This window comes from Eleutherodactylus coqui, chromosome 5 (assembly GCF_035609145.1).
Source record: "Eleutherodactylus coqui strain aEleCoq1 chromosome 5, aEleCoq1.hap1, whole genome shotgun sequence".
NCBI lineage: Eukaryota > Metazoa > Chordata > Amphibia > Anura > Eleutherodactylidae > Eleutherodactylus > Eleutherodactylus coqui.
The window spans coordinates 94083785-94100031 of NC_089841.1; the positions used below are offsets into that span (position 1 = coordinate 94083785).

At 42.9% G+C, this 16247-nt stretch overlaps 1 protein-coding gene across 1 annotated transcript in view; it reads left to right on the plus strand.

The window, feature by feature from the left end:
* The first annotated feature begins 480 nt into the window (after positions 1-480).
* The window catches only part of GCNT4 (glucosaminyl (N-acetyl) transferase 4), a 28023-nt gene continuing 12256 nt past the window's right edge, over positions 481-16247 (plus strand). The window contains exons 1-2 of the mRNA XM_066602887.1: positions 481-710; positions 13892-13965. The gene's annotated coding sequence lies outside the window, so the exon portion shown is untranslated. The remainder of the gene's footprint in view (positions 711-13891; positions 13966-16247) is intronic.

The window sequence follows — 16247 nt, forward strand, 5'->3', positions numbered from 1 at the left end:
GCACAAAAAATGATTGATTGCTGTCTGCATATCTTCCTGTGTAAACAGGGCATGTGTCATAAACAGTACAGCAAACTGGTACATACAAACCGCTGCATGGTAATCGTGGCAGCTAAAATCTAAAACAAACAGGCACTGACTGACTTGGCATAAAGTCGTTTGGCACACGTTACAGCCTTTTGTAGGATGAACTTAAATGTGTACCTAACAAGAATATTAGATTAAGAACGACACAAGGACATGAAGGGATGTATAAAGCCTTTTGGTGTATATCTCCGCTATATGAATAATGAGTACTAAGTAATAGATAATTACATGCAGGATTCTTGACTTCTCATTAAAGTCAAGTTCGCAGTGAAAAGCCTCCAGCATGAAGACATGAGGAAGCAGAAAGATGTTATCAGCTCAGTATGCAGCATCCTAGCCCAGATGTAATTTTTTTGGTTTGCAGTAAAATTTCGGCAGACAGAAGACCGTTCACTTCCTTGTGCTGCTGGAGGAGGAGCCTTCCCATTTCTTTTCGCCTCATCCAGCCTCTTCTCATACACCTCTGACAGACTCCTTCCTGTCCTGTCACATACAAGGCTCAGTGCAGACTGGTAGCAAGAGAAGCCTGGAATCCTCTCCTTTACTGTTAGCCATTGATAGTAAATAGTAGCCAAAGGGCTCTCGGCAGCTGTTGGGTCTCAGACCATCTGTTCTGCACTTTGGTGAGTTAATGCATTCCTGTTACTTTTGCTGCAATCTTAGGATGGGACACTGCTCTGTTACTAGGAGGTGGATGGCTCTGTGCAACCATGTGATGCTCCATCATTTTTGCTAACGGGGTAGCCTGGATTAATGTATTTGGTTGGGTTCTGGTTAATAAAATTCTTCTAGAATGCTCCATACGCAAGAGTTAGGGTTTATAGAATGCTGTATACTATTATATGATGCTTTTGTGTTGATCCTTGAGATAGACATAATAGAAATGGGTTAATAGAATGCTGTATTATGATCAGCTTTATATAAAGCAGTATGCTCTTGGGTTGAGGTTACATGTGTTTCGGGGTGTATAATACAGTATACTTATGATCTGGGCTTTATAGAATGTTATGTATTTATGTTAGGCTAGTGGAGTTCTGTATACTCATCAATAAGGGCTAATGCAATTATATATACCAGTGTGTTTGGATGAGTAGAATATAGATATTCTTTGCTTAGGTTTGATAGAAAGATGCATACACAAACTAAACTTCAAAGAATACTGTATACTCAATATGTAGAAGTAACAGAAAGTGGAGATGGAATGCTGCATCCTCATAGACTAGGGTCACATAGATTTTGGATTTTATAATGCTCTCTATATTCATTGATTTTATGTTGGCTGTGATGGAATACTGCGTGATTCTAAATTGTGGATACTAAAACTATATATATGTACATTTTTTTTAAGGAACATTTATTAAAGGGAGACTGTCATCAGTTTTTTTTTATCACATGCATTTTATTGGAGTTTTTTTCCAATAAGGTACACATGTAAAAGTTTAGGCGTGTGACAATAAGATCAAGCATATTATATTAATTCAGACAATGTATAGCTTAATACATGTATACCTACCGTAAATAAGAACTTAAGATAGAAACCTGTCATCAGTTTTTAGCAATGTAAACTGGCGTAAATTATACCATAGATGTACGCCTGGCATACATTTTGGAGAAGGCGCACAAAGCTGGTGCGATGCGCTGAATATATGCAGAGACCTGTGCCTCTTCATGTGTTCAGCGCACAGTTTGCTGGGGAAAATCATACTAAGCCTGATGTGGCAAATGCCAGGCTAAGTAAATTTCCCCCATAATATGTAAGCAAGACTGGGTGGCATAAAGTCTGTGTATAAATGTAACTGCAATCAGTTTATTCCTGATGCTGACCAAAGGAGAGCCAGAGCTCGCCAGGATATCCCCACCTTCCTCGGAGTCTAGGTCTGGGATGTCCAACATCCATTTCTGGAGGGCCTTCCCCTTCAAGGAGCAAAATGACATGTTAAGTGACTGTGAAAACTAGAAAGGGGCTTCACAAGGTTGTTCATTTAGGCCTAACCAAAGCCTCGAACCGTGCTCTAACAACATCCCAGCAGCAGAACTAATGTCTACTTTGTCAAGGAAGTTAAACATTGCGATCAGAATTCTGTATGCTCCTAACTGGAAATTGTATACACATATATTCAGGTTACTAGAATGCTGTATAGGGGGTTAATATAATTCCATAGACTTATGGGATGAGGTTACTAGAATGCCATATATTCATAAGCTGGGGTTAATACAATTCTGGACACTTGTGGGAAGCAGTTAGTAGAAGGATTATGTATACTCATGCTGTATTTGTGTTGAGTAATTCTCTATAAACTGCTATTATGGTGCTGTTATTAATAATGCAGAGCAGTTTGGCAGCCAGAGCCGGAGATATTCCTTATTTAGAATCTTTTCTGAGCAGTGACCCCTGTGACGAGTTTCAATGTTTGACTTGGTATAGAGCAGAATATTATAGTGTCGCTGCTTGTATAAACTGCCATATGTCATGTTGAGGCCATGAGCTGCTGGGAACTTACTGCTTATTACTCTAGTACAGTTTCTACATAGTTTGGTTGTTATTCCACCATCAGCTCTTACACAGGGAGATCAGCTATAACGTCTCTCTGCTTCTTCTGCTTCTGTTGTTTCACAACCATCACATGAATGACAATAAACTGGTAACAGAAGACCACAGTGTGGGGCCAGCATCCTGTGCACATGACAGTGTTCAAACTCATAGAAAGATTTCCTCTCTCATACAAGTCCTTTAATAAGTTGACAAACTTTTACCCATTTTGATACATTGTATTCTTCAGCATTGTACTGTCCTTGATCTGGATTCTTTTTCTGTTACTTGTATGATTACCTGCTCAAATCTAACAACAGCTCCCGCATCTGGTAGATTTTTATCACAACAGACATAGAAGGGAATTTATTAGAGATGAGCAAATATACTCGTTTCGAGTAATTACTCGATCGAGCACTGCGATTTTCGAGTACTTTCGTACTCGGGTGAAAAGATTCGGGGGGCGGCGTGGCGGAGCGGGGGGTAACAGGGGGGAGCCCTCTCTCCCTCTCCCCCCTACTCCCCGCTGCAACTCACCCACGGCGCCCCCCGAATCTTTTCACCCAAGTACGGAAGTACTCGAAAATCGCAGCGCTCGGGCGAAAAAGGGGCGTGGCCGAGTAGGTTTGCTCATCTCTAGAATTTATCAATCAGCGCCACTTTCTTGACATAGAGAAGTCACAAATCATATTGCACGCTGTACAGTATTTGCACAAAAATGTGTATAATTTCTCGCCATTTGTAAAAAGTGGAAAGGAAGTTTGGTAGGGCTTATTGAGAGTATGTGTGGTCTTCAACGTTAGGGCTAATTTTAAAGCTATACAATGGCGCAAAGCATAGTGGAAAATCTATGATTCTTCACGCAATGCATACTGTATATACTCGAGTATAAGCCGAGTATAAGTTTCTCCACAAAAAACTGGGAAAACATATTGAGTCGAGTATAAGCCGAGCTATACTCGAGTATATACTAGGTAGAAAAAAACCTCCATACTCATCTCCCAGCTGGTGTCTGTGTCTGTGCGACAAGCTCCTTAAATTCTCCCTGCTGTAATCCCTCGTCGTCCTCTCTGCTTGGCTCTGTCAGTGCTGTGCAAGTAAGTGCTGTGATTGGATTAAGCGCCAGCCAACCACAGCTGGCGCTCGATCCAATCACAGCACTTCCTTACACAGCACTGACGGCAGGGGATTTGAAAGCCGAGCAGGGAGAATTCTAAAGCAGCTTGATTGGCTGTGAATGATTGAGCACCGGCTGTGATTGGCTGACACTGGATCCAATCACAGCTCTTACTTACAAAGCGCTGACGGCGGGGGATGACAGAGCCGAGCAAAGAGGACGGTGGGGGATGACAGCGGAGAGAATTCAAGCAGCCTGCCGCACCGCCGCTGGAGACACAGACGCCGGCTGGGAGGTGAGTATGGAGGTTTTTTTTAAGCCTTCCCTGACTCGAGTATAAGCCGAGAGTGGCTTTTTCAGCACGAAAAAATGTGCTGAAAAACTAGGCTTATACTCGAGTATATACCGTAATTTCATTTTCTGACTTTAAAGGGGTTGTCCCGCAGTAAAAGTAAAAACATTTTTTTTGCCCAGTCGCCCTAGCTAGCAAAGGGCATTAAATATACACTAAAACCGTTTCCATAAGTGCTGCACACTTACCTGTAGCAGCTTTTGTTCATTGGGAGAATTTTCCTTTTCAAGATGGCGCCTCGGGTCTTCTCCCATGGTGCACCGCGGGTGGTCTGCTGCTACGTGCGCGCTCCCGATGATGTCATCGCGGTAGGCGGGCACCTTTCTGTTCCTGCTCTCCGCTCTGGTGGCATGTATGCACTGCCAATTCCAGCCACCTCATTGGCTGGTCGGCACCATGTGCAGGAGGGAGGAGGGTGTTCGGCCGAGGGAGGAGTCAGCTCGCAGCGTCCACAAGAAGAAAGACTACTGCGCAGGTGCGACTGTTTCAGCGGGGAGTAGAGGACTTTGGTTGGCGCCAGGACAACAGGGACGCCAAAACGGGGGGGGGGGGGGGGGCCTGTAGGTAAGTATATAACTTCTGTATGGCACATATTTCATGCACGATGTATATTACAAAGTGCATGTATATGGCCATACAGAACTGCTTAGCTTAACTTTAATTCGTAGGACAACCCCTTTAAGGGCTTGTTCATACATGTGTATGCCATTTCGGTCTGTGAAAAGCGCTTCGGTTTCATTACATGTGAGGGTGGTTTCACATGGGCGATAAAATCATGTGATTTTCACGTGATGTGAGAGTAAAAACGCAGAATTATGAAACCATTTTTTTTCAATGATTTTCTTCACATTTGTGATGCGATGTTGTGAGCCTAAAAAATTGTGGCATGTCCTATCTTTCTGCGTTTTGCGTTTTTCTTTATCTCCCATGTTTCTCTTTGGAGCCTCCTTTTTATCAATTCGCATAGCACGAACTTGTGATTTTCGTACAATGCGATGCATTTTTAACATTAGAAAGTCCTATTGACTTTCGTACTAAGAAATCATGTTTAAAAATGTGCAAAAAAATTACAAGTAGCAGCGATGTTTTTGTGAGAAAAAGCAGCTCTGATGCTCAAGAATTGTGGGGGAAAAAGTTGCGATTTTCGCTCTGCATGTCCATATTGCATCTGTATTCACTATTTTTTTAACATACACAGAAAAAAACACAAGAGGGCCCAATTGATATTTTTTTTTCCACTGGCCACAATGTTAAAAAAAGGCAGTGATTACGCATGCAACTGTGTATCTGCTGAAGTTTTACATGAACTCATAGACTTTAATGGGCGATTTTGGTCACAATGGTAATATCTTTCCACCTGCTCCAACCACTTATTTCACCCACAAACATTCCACATTCACATGTTCATAGTCTGTGATGTCACAAAGGTACGCTCATGTCTCAATCATACTTATTACTCTGGTATGTGCTGGATGCTTCACATTCTCATACCTTCCAGCGATTAATTCAGTAGGAATGTCTATATAGTAACCCCTTTGTGTAAAATGTCTGTATTTTCTACAGTCTCCTGGCAATATGCATAAAAAATGCAGTGAATAAGCATGCAACAGTGTATTTGATGCATTTTTATGTGAATCCATAGACTTAATGGGCAATTTCGGTCTGTAAATATGGACTAAAATAGGACATGCTGTGGTTTTTTTACGTAAACAATCGGTCTGTGAAAAAAAATGCTCAGCTGACTACACTAATGAAAACAAATGCTATCTATATTACACTTTAACAATACAGACATAATATGGGCAGTAAATACACCTGTGTGAATGGACCCTAGTACAGATCAAAGTGATTCATAAAAGGTGTGCAGATTTGATTCTTAAGAGATGTGCAGATTTGATTCGTAAGAGGTGTGCAGATTTGATTCGTAAGAGGTGTGCAGATTTGATTCGTAAGAGGTGTGCAGATTTGATTCGTAAGAGGTGTGCAGATTTGATTCGTAAGAGGTGTGCCGATTTGATTCGTAAGAGGTGTGCCGATTTGATTCGTAAGAGGTGTGCAGATTTGATTCGTAAGAGGTGTGCAGATTTGATTCTTAAGAGATGTGCCGATTTGATTCGTAAGAGGTGTGCCGATTTGATTCATAAGAGGTGTGCCGATTTGATTCGTAAGAGGTGTGCAGATTTGATTCGTAAGAGGTGTGCAGATTTGATTCTTAAGAGATGTGCAGATTTGATTCGTAAGAGATGTGCAGATTTGATTCGTAAGAGGTGTGCAGATTTGATTCGTAAGAGGTGTGCAGATTTGATTCGTAAGAGGTGGGCAGATTTGATTCATAAGAGGTGTGCAGATTTGATTCGTAAGAGGTGTGCAGATTTGATTTGTAAGAGGCGTGCAGATTTAATTTGTAAGAGGCGTGCAGATTTGATTCATAAGAGGTGGGCAGATTTGATTCATAAGAGGTGGGCAGATTTGATTCATAAGAGGTGTGCAGATTTGATTCGTAAGAGGTGTGCAGATTTGATTCGTAAGAGGTGTGCAGATTTGATTCAATTTGGCACAAATTACTCCAGCAAATTTCAATTTTAGACTGGTGTATAAAACTTTATTCTTAGTAAATCTCCTAAATTTGAGTTTCTGGTTGCTTTTTTAATGCTCCACTCTCTGTAAACTAAAAAACAATTGCAGCTCTGGAACAACTTACTATTGCAGCAGCTTCCTATCTCCTCCAACCACAGTTTCACCCACAACCATTCCACGTTCACATTTTCAAAGAGTGTTAAAAAAAGTTAAAAGTTTACGCCTCAATGCTTGTGCGTAGTAGTCTGGTATTTGCCGAATAATTCACCTTCTCATACCTTCCAGCGATCAAACAGTAGCAGTATTTATATAGTAACCGTTACATGTAAAATGTCCTATTGGCCTACTAAACTGCCCACTGAGTATATGGCTGAGGTTAGTACCGCTGCTGTGCAGCACTGTGGCCTTAGCAACATATCATAACATTCTCTTCTATTAGATGTCTCTGGGTTTTCTACTTGCCTCCCAAGTATCTTCATTTACTACCATAATGCAATGCTGCACTGCCAGGCTGTGTTTTAAGGCCTTATGATTGATTTTATTGTGAAGGCATTTGTTGGTGGAACTGTTATGGGGGCCCAATGACTGGCACTGTTAATAGGGTATTGGCCTGCTATGTTATTTGCTAGGTTAATCCAAAAGTCCATATGACATCTTTGAATTAATAGACCTTCTTTATCTGAGTGTACCTGGTATTACAGCTCAGTGCTATTCATTTGAATGAGATTGCGTTGCAATGCTAGACTGTAGGTATAGGGCACAGGTGTCAAACACAAGGCCCGTAGGCCAAATCCGGCCCGCTGCCTCATATTATGTGGCCCAACGGCCGCTCACCACTGAAGCGATTACCAGCTGGAGTGCTGCAGCTCCCTGCTGGTAATCACGCAGGCAGCGCTGATCCCGGCGCACACTCTGGCGTCAGTGTGCAGCGGGGATCCTGCTCCCCTGAGTTCCGCAGGAGAGGACTGATGTCAGTGTGCACCCAGGCTCAGCGCGAACAGAGGGGGAGCGAGGCTGACAGCAAGGAGGAGGTAAGTATATGGGTTGGAGGGGGGATGGACTATTATTACTGAGGGGGGTTATATTACTATTGGGGTTTAATATTACTGAAGGGGGTAAATATTACTGAGGGGGCTAATATTGCTACGGGGGATATATTACTGATGGGGATAATATTATTACTGAGGGGGTTTAATGTTACTGAGGGGGGTTAATATTGCTAGGGGGGTTAATATTGCTAGGGGGGTTAATATTACTGAGGGGGTTAATATTACTGGGAGGGTTAATATTACTGGGAGGGTTAATATTACTGAAGGGGGTTAATATTACTGAGGAAGGTTAATATTGCTATGGGATTAATATTACTGATGGGGATAATATTATTACTGAGGGGGGTTAATATTACTGACGGGGATGATAATATTACTGAGGGGGTTAATATTACTGACGGGGATAATATTATTACTGAGGGAGGTTAATATTATTGCTGTGGAAATCGCTATTACTACTGTGGCCACTATGGTGTACCCTGTTACTACTGGGGCCACTGTGGGGGTCGCTATTACTACTGGAGCCACTGTGGGGGTCGCTATTACTAATTTGGCCGCTGTAGGGGTCGCTATTACTAATTGGGCCACTATGGGGGTTAATAATATTACTGGGGACACTATTTTTACTGGGGCCACTATGAGAGTCACTATTTTTACTGGGGCCACTATGAGAGTCACTATTACTACTGGGACCACTATGAGAGTCACTATGACTACTGCAACCACTATAGGGGTCCCTATTACTACTGTGACCACTATAGGGGTCACTATTAGGGTTCGTTCACATGGGCATAATCGTATTTCAGTCGCACAAATACGCTGCGTATTTGCGCAATCGAAAATTGCTTATGCCTGCATATTTGGGCACACAAAAAAGAACGCAGATGGGCCCCTGAGATGGTGCGCAAATATGCAGTGAATACATACCGTATATACCGGCGTATAAGACGACTTTTGAACCCCGAAAAATCGGGTCTGAAGTCGGGGGTCGTCTTATGCGCCGGTAATACAAAAAAAAAAAAGTGTAAAAAAAAAAAAATTCATTACTCACCTCCCCCGGCGTTCTGTCGCGCTCCGGCAGGATGTCGCTCGATCCTCGTCCCCGACGCAGCATTGCTTTCTGAATGCGGGGCTTGAAATCCCCGCTTCCAGAAAGCTAGTACACACGCCGGCAGCCATGACAGCATTGAATGGCTGTGATTGGCTGAAGGCGCACGTGTTAGCAATCACACCCATTCAATGATGTCATTGAATAGTGTGATTGGCTGAAGCCACGTGTGTTTTAGCCAATCACAGCCATTCAATGATGTCATTGAATAGTGTGATTGGCTGAAGCCACGTGTGTTTTAGCCAATCACAGCCATTCAATGATGTCATGGCTGCCGGCGTGTGTATTAGCTTTCTGGAAGCGGGGATTTCAAGCCCCGCATTCAGAAAGCAATGCTGCGCCGGGGACGAGGAGCGAGCGACATCCTGCCGGAGCGCGACAGAACGCCGGGGGAGGTGAGTAATGATTTTTTTTTTTCTCCACTGTATACCGGCGTATAAGGTGACAGTTGGGGGGTCGTCTTATACGCCCCGTCGCCTTATACGCCGGTATATACGGTAGGTTTCCTGCGCATTCACCACGTATTTGCGCGGCCCATTCACTTTAATGGCCTATTGGGGTGTGTAGTACGCAACAAAATAGGTCATGCTGTGTGAGAATATACATCATGTGAATGAAATCATTGACATCAATGGCTTCTGTTCTCTGCATATTATGTACGCAAATACGCTGGTGTGAACGAGCCCTTACTGTACTGTCTTACAATCGGCCCTTTGAAGGTCATCATAAGCCTGATGTGGCCCTCGGTGAAAATGAGTTTGACACCCCTGGTATAGGGTAATATATTCCAGGCTTTAGGCATAGGGTATAGGTATTGTGTTGCAATTGTAGGCACAGCCACTCATGTGGACAAGCCACTATGACTGTGACAGAGATGTTACATAGAATGACAGAGATGTGGTGCTTGGATCTCCACCAATTAAACATTGATGGTCTATTAAATGATTAGAATAATGGCCCATTGTTGTAAATAAATAATCACCAGAATGAAGGTGTACTGATGTCCATTCTATGTGGCTAATCTCTTGGCATCAAGAAAACACAGGTACATCGGTATTCGGTAAGTGGAGTGAGGAAAAAGGCTCATAGCCAAGGCTCATGCACACATGCAAGCACCTCCAAGATGTAAGAAGCCATAATATAGTGCTCATAGACGTCTGTGGAGCCTTTCTGCAACATTTCATGCATTGAAATTCTGTATGAATATGACAGAGAGAAAAGGAATTGTAACATGTCTCATTGGATGCCATACTACGTAGTTCTTGGCACAGTTCTTGTCTCTGTCCAGTCTCTGCGCACAGTCCTGTCATGTACATGTGGCCTATTAGCAGGAATCTTGTAAAAAATGACCTGGGATGCTCCCTGTGGTTATTTATTGCTGTTTTATCTGCAATGAGCTTCATTCACTGTCCATCAATGATACCGGGAATATTTTTTCCAGCACTACAGAACTGTAGTCATCTAGGGTGTATGGCATCATATTATGGAGTTCTATGATAAGAAAGTAATATATAGGCTTATTGCGGTGTATGGAAGTCTATGGGTGCTGCGCTATGGCTCCCTACAATTCAGATGTTGTATAGAGCCATAACATGGTAGTGTGCATGAGATCCAAGTTAGAGATGTACAAAATACTGCAGACTTTTGGATTCCGTCACACAACTTCTGGAGCCAACTTTCTTTCTTTTTTTTTTTTTGGTCAGGCAATAGGAATTTTCCGAGACATTGCTAGGAATAGCAGCCCTGTAATAAGTAAAGATTGCATGGGCACAAAGGGGATAAGAGTGGAAAACACTTATATTATGAAGTATTTCACTTATGAGAAAAGCCTGCAGAGTTTTGGAATAGCCGAGATTTCTCCCCTGCCAGGAGGCTTATGTTGTGAGAGCAGAATGTAATGAAGGCCTTTCACTGGCAGGAGTGGACCGTTATACATCATAGCATACAGGATGCTAATGTAGATTTTCTCCTTCACAAAACTCAATGCATATTTCTAGACTTCATCTATACCTGCACCTCAGTGTAATCCTATGCCTATTCACACAGACAGTGGATGCAACAGGCTGTGTCTGTAGCGAGTATGATATAGTTTCTATTGACATTAATAAATGATCTTTCAACACAATATTAGGACTCCAAAGAATGGGAAAAAAACAAGACCGAGGATAAAGGCCTAGATCAAAATGTAATAATCACACACCATAGTAAATGTCACAGATTTATCATCTGGTCTGGCTGTGTTCAAATGGGCACAGCCCCAATAAATGCCTGATGTTTGAAAATAATTAGATTCCAGTCCCAGCTATTGTAGGCCGTGATAAGCATGGGGAAGTGTCGTCCCAGAACACCTCAAAACCTGCTAGTTCAAACTATGTACAGAGGAAGATTACCACTAATGGTGCTGCTGGAGGGAAGTCCCAGACACCAAAACCAATGTCCAAAGATATTTATTGAACTATCAGGTCATATGATACAGTACAATGCGTTTCAATCAGTCCTCACATGGGTCTTCATCAGGAACCAATGAAGACCCTTGTGATACTGGTCCCATCCAGCAGTGTTGTTATTGGTGATTTTCCTATATGTCATTAGGGGGCCTATTGGCATGAGAGTATATCAACCGGCTGTGAAAACGGACGGCCGACATATGCTACCATGTGATACATGGGGCGGCATATATGCAGAAAGCTGGCGAGGGGGAGAGAAGGGCTGTCTCCCCCTGCATGCGGCAAGGAGAGGAGGCGGGATGGGGTGTTGCTTAGCTCTCCCATTGCGAACAGCGGCAAGTGGCGGAAAAGAGAAAAAAAGGGCAACAGAGTTTAGCAGGCACGCTGCTAAACTCCCTCCCTTCTCCTGCAGCTGTCATTGGCTCCCATAGGAATCAATGCAGCTGCCGACAACCACGTAAAAGCACCCGACCGTGTGCTTTTATGCTGCGGAGATACGCCCCTGTGCACTGAAGCATTGTAAACCAGAGGGGCAGCGTATATCTGCCAGGGCGTGAAAAACCCGGACGATATACGCCCATGTGAATAAGCCCTAAATGAGGTTTGCTGGTATTTACATTCCTTCCAGCACCTTGTCCCCTAGAATTAGTTTTCCATAAAATAAATGCTTGCCTGAGCCCACCATCTATTGTTCTAGTGTAGTTATAATGTTATAGGCTTCATTTGATGTTCACTTATCTTACTTTAGTAATACAACTCCAATTCCAAATAAGTTGGGACGTTGTGTTAAATGTATATATAATTGTTAAGAAGAAAATCTCATATAACCATATTTTATTCACAGTAGATGCAGAATAGATATCAAAAATTGAAAGTGAGATATTTTTCCATTTCATTTTTTAAAAATTAACAAATTTAGAAATTGATGACAGCTACACATTTTTAAAAAGTTGGGACAGGGTTAACAAAAGGCTGGAGAAGTAAGTGGTACTAATGAAAAAACAGCAGGAGGGTCAATTTTCTATTAAGTCAAAAAGAGCATGATAGAGAGGCAGAGACTCTCAGAAGTAAAGCTGGTCAGAGGTCGACCAATCTGTGAAATACTGTCTAGAAATAGCGGAACAATATTTAAAAAAATGTTCCTCAATCTAAGAGGACTCTGAATATCCCACCATCCACTGTACATAATAGCAAAACATTCAGAGAATCCGGAGAAATTCACGCGCACAAGGGACAAAGCTGATGGTCAATATTGGATGCTCCGAATCCAGGGGCCCTAAGGCATCGTTGCATTAAAAGCAGGCATGATTCTGTAATACAAATCACTACATGGGCTCACGAATACTTCCAGAAATCACTGTCCGTGAATACAGTTTGCTGTGCAATCCACAAATACAAATTAAGGGCTTATTCACATGTCCGTATATCGGCCAGGTTTTCACGCCCGGCCAATATACGGTGTCCCTTTCTGCAGTGGGAGGAGGCGGGCCAGGATGGGAGCAGTGCACTGAGCTCCCGTCTCCTCTCCATCCCTCGCCACTGTTTGCAATGGGAGGGCCGGGGGTGGAGCTAAGTTCTGCCCCCTCTCATTGCAAATATCAGCATAGTGCAACTTTAAAACTGCTTTATGATGGTCTTGCCATTCTATAGCAAACAGAGATAGGATTAAGGCCTAATGCCCGCGGCTGCAGTATTCCGCTTGCTGAGCCCGTCACGGCGCCCCCAGAGGGCGCCATACTTACCTCCAGATCCGCTGCCTGACGTCCCGCATGCGCACCGGCAATGTCATATGACACACCCACAGCATCACATGACGCGCCCGCTGCGTCATATGAGGCGCCGGCAGTAGGTGGGGAAGCGTTTTCACGCTATCTTCCACTGTGCTACAGCCTAAGATAGCGTGACGGACGGCTTCCATTAACTGCAATGGAAGCCGTCCGCGCGTACGCCCGTGGCAAATAGGACATGCCACGGGTGATTTCACAGGGCAGAATTCCACGGTGGAATTCCGCACCTTGAGCATTGCCTTATTAGGTTCAATAGAACCTAATAGCTGCGGGGCAATCCGCCCGTAGGAATTAGCCCTAAGTCTAACAGAATATATGTACACAAATTGTAACTACTGTTGCCATTAATTACAGCTTTGTGTCTTACAATACAGTTACAAATAAAGAGGTAGTACCCTGTTTCTCTGAAAATAAGACACAACCTGAAAATAAGACATAGCATGGTTTTCCAGAATTTTTGAGGATGCAAAATGATTTTTCAGGCTTTTTGAGGATGCTTGAAATATAAGCCCTACTCCAAAATTAAGCCCTGCTAACAGTTAATTAAAGTCAATTTAAATAGTGTCCAGGCAGCTATACATGTAAAAAAAAAGTTAAACAAAAATTGATATAAGACACTGTCTTATTTTAGGGGAAACACGGTAGTAACAAGACTGGGGAGGTGCTCAGAAGTGAAAGTTATAGTGTCTGACTTGTCTGTGATCTTCTAGAGGAGTGCGCTCCTTGCAACTTTATGTCAATGACATAATCAGCTCATTGTGAACCACAGAGATCAGATGGGAACTGCTGTTAGAAAAGTTGTATTATTGAATCTTTAATCATGTCTTTGTGTTTTAGATCCTGCCATGTATTCACCAAAGGGATTATTTCTCTACCTTCCTAATGATGGTCCATAGTATTTGAGTATCTGAGTAAGTATGGAGCAATGCACACACTGTATTTTTTAACATGACAAGCATATACCTTATGACCCAGGAAATTACCAGTTTTAGTAAATTGCAGCAAAGCTTCATCAGCTTCCATCATGAAAAAAGTGAAGACAGCAGGGTGTGGTGCTATTTAGTGTGCTGTAGTCCCTTTCTTCCAGTAGGGGCTGATAGGCAATAACATAAAGATTAATGAAAGCACACATACCGTAATGTGGGGTAATTTCTTTCTATGTTATATCACTAGGGTATGCCATCATTTTAGGATTGTTGGTATCCTGACCAGTGATACCTATCACACTTTAGCAGTACAATGGCATTGGTGGTAGAAAATGTGGAGAAGCCACGGTGTGTAACTACCGTAGCACTATAGTTCCTTCATTCTAGGGATTGGCAATGGCATCCTTGCTTAGCAATATGCTATCATTTCTAATAGTGGTAAAGCCATTTGAAGGAACTGCTTGCATAGCAGTTCCATTCTACACTTTTGTTTCTAAAGATGCTCTGTTTAGCTAACGTAGCAATAATAAACAGCTCACCGATCCTGGACGAACAATGATGGCCACACCACTTCTGTGACTTCCTGATGTCCACTGTGCATTAGTATGCATTGGTAGTCTGAGAAACTACATGCTGCTCTGACTGGCCATCGCTGCTCATATGGGCAGCACTGGCCAATCAACGCAGCATGCAGTGTCTTAAGGGCCTTTACACGGGAGCCGTCCTGTGTAAATGCATGATGAGACAGAATGACTAGACTATTAGTTTCAGCATGCTTGAAAACTGGACAAGCTGTTTAGTGTAAACAGCAGTCGTTCACTACTGAACGACTGCTGCTTACAGTGAATGAAGAGGGGGGGGGGGGGGGGGCACGGAAAGAGAACTCTCCAGCCGCCCTTCCTCTCTGCTGGCTGCACTGTGAGTGATCCAGCGATACTCGCTTCTGTGTAACAGCACGGGAGCGAGTATACATGGTGACATCGTCTGTCCAACACTCTTCCCATGTTAGAGGGCCTCTAGACTAATGATGCATAGTAGTTAGTGCACAGTGTACATCACATAGTGAACTAGTGCAGCATCTTTGTTTTTCCAGGCCCGGATTGTCGCTTTAAATCACCGACCTCAAAGCTGCAGGATTTTAACTCTTCTGCCTTTCCTTATCTAAATATTTACACAGGTGACTGTATGACAATTTAGGCCCCCTGTCCACGGGCGTTGCAGTATCCTGGGAGCAGGAGCCGGCAGACAGATCTCCGCTGTCAGTCGATCTGACAAATTGGCCTATCTGACAGATAGGTTGACCGCGGAGAATCACGGCAATTCGCAGCATGCTGCGAATTGCCGGCCGCGAGTGGAGAATCGCACTGTCTCTCTGCTCGTGGACAGGGGGCCGGCGCTTTCCATAGCAATGCTATGGAAAGCTTCAGACATTGTGATTCACCGGCGGTAATCACGCCGTGGACAGGGGGCCGTATAGTCAGAAGCTCAAAAAAGACAGACAGCAGTACAGCGCAGCTTATACTCTGCAGCTACAAGGGAAGTTATTTCCTTTACTGGAGATATTTTACCCTAAATGAGGTGAATTTTAGCAATTGTATTGTATTAGGGAATTGCTGTATAAGCGGATCCTTGATAGCTGATGAGGCAAGTATTTCCCAAGTTTAAGCTTCCCTTTCTCATCTGTAGGTATGGTAAAATACTTCAGCAGAAGGTTTTAGATTAGAATGATAACAGAATATATGTCACTTACAGACATGGTTTTTACTGCGTCATCATCTTCCTCCAGAAAACTGAACACTCTCATACTTAAGAGTCAGAAACTGCAGACAGTTGAGGGAAATTGTGAAAGTATATCTCAGCTCACATCTGTTTTATTTTTTGAAGCTTGGTACATACTCAAATCTCTATTCCTTTTCAACACCTGTAATACCAAATGTTGTTTGCACATTTTTTGTTGTTGTATGGCTGAGTTTAGCCTCCATAAACACGATTGGATAATGGCACCAGTTCAAAGAATAGAAAAAATCTGGTTTATTGAGAAATGAAAGAACATATTACATTCTATTAGTCATTGACAAACCTGAGTATAACATGGTTCAAGTATACAAATTGCTTACAATTGCTTATGACAATTTTAACATTAGAAAGTCCCATTGATAATCGCATTAAAAAAACGCAGCGTTAAAAAAACGCAAGTGTGGAAGTGATGGAGACCTTTGTTAAAGGAGTTGTTCCACTTCTAGCTGTTTTGTTGCAGGAAGCAGACA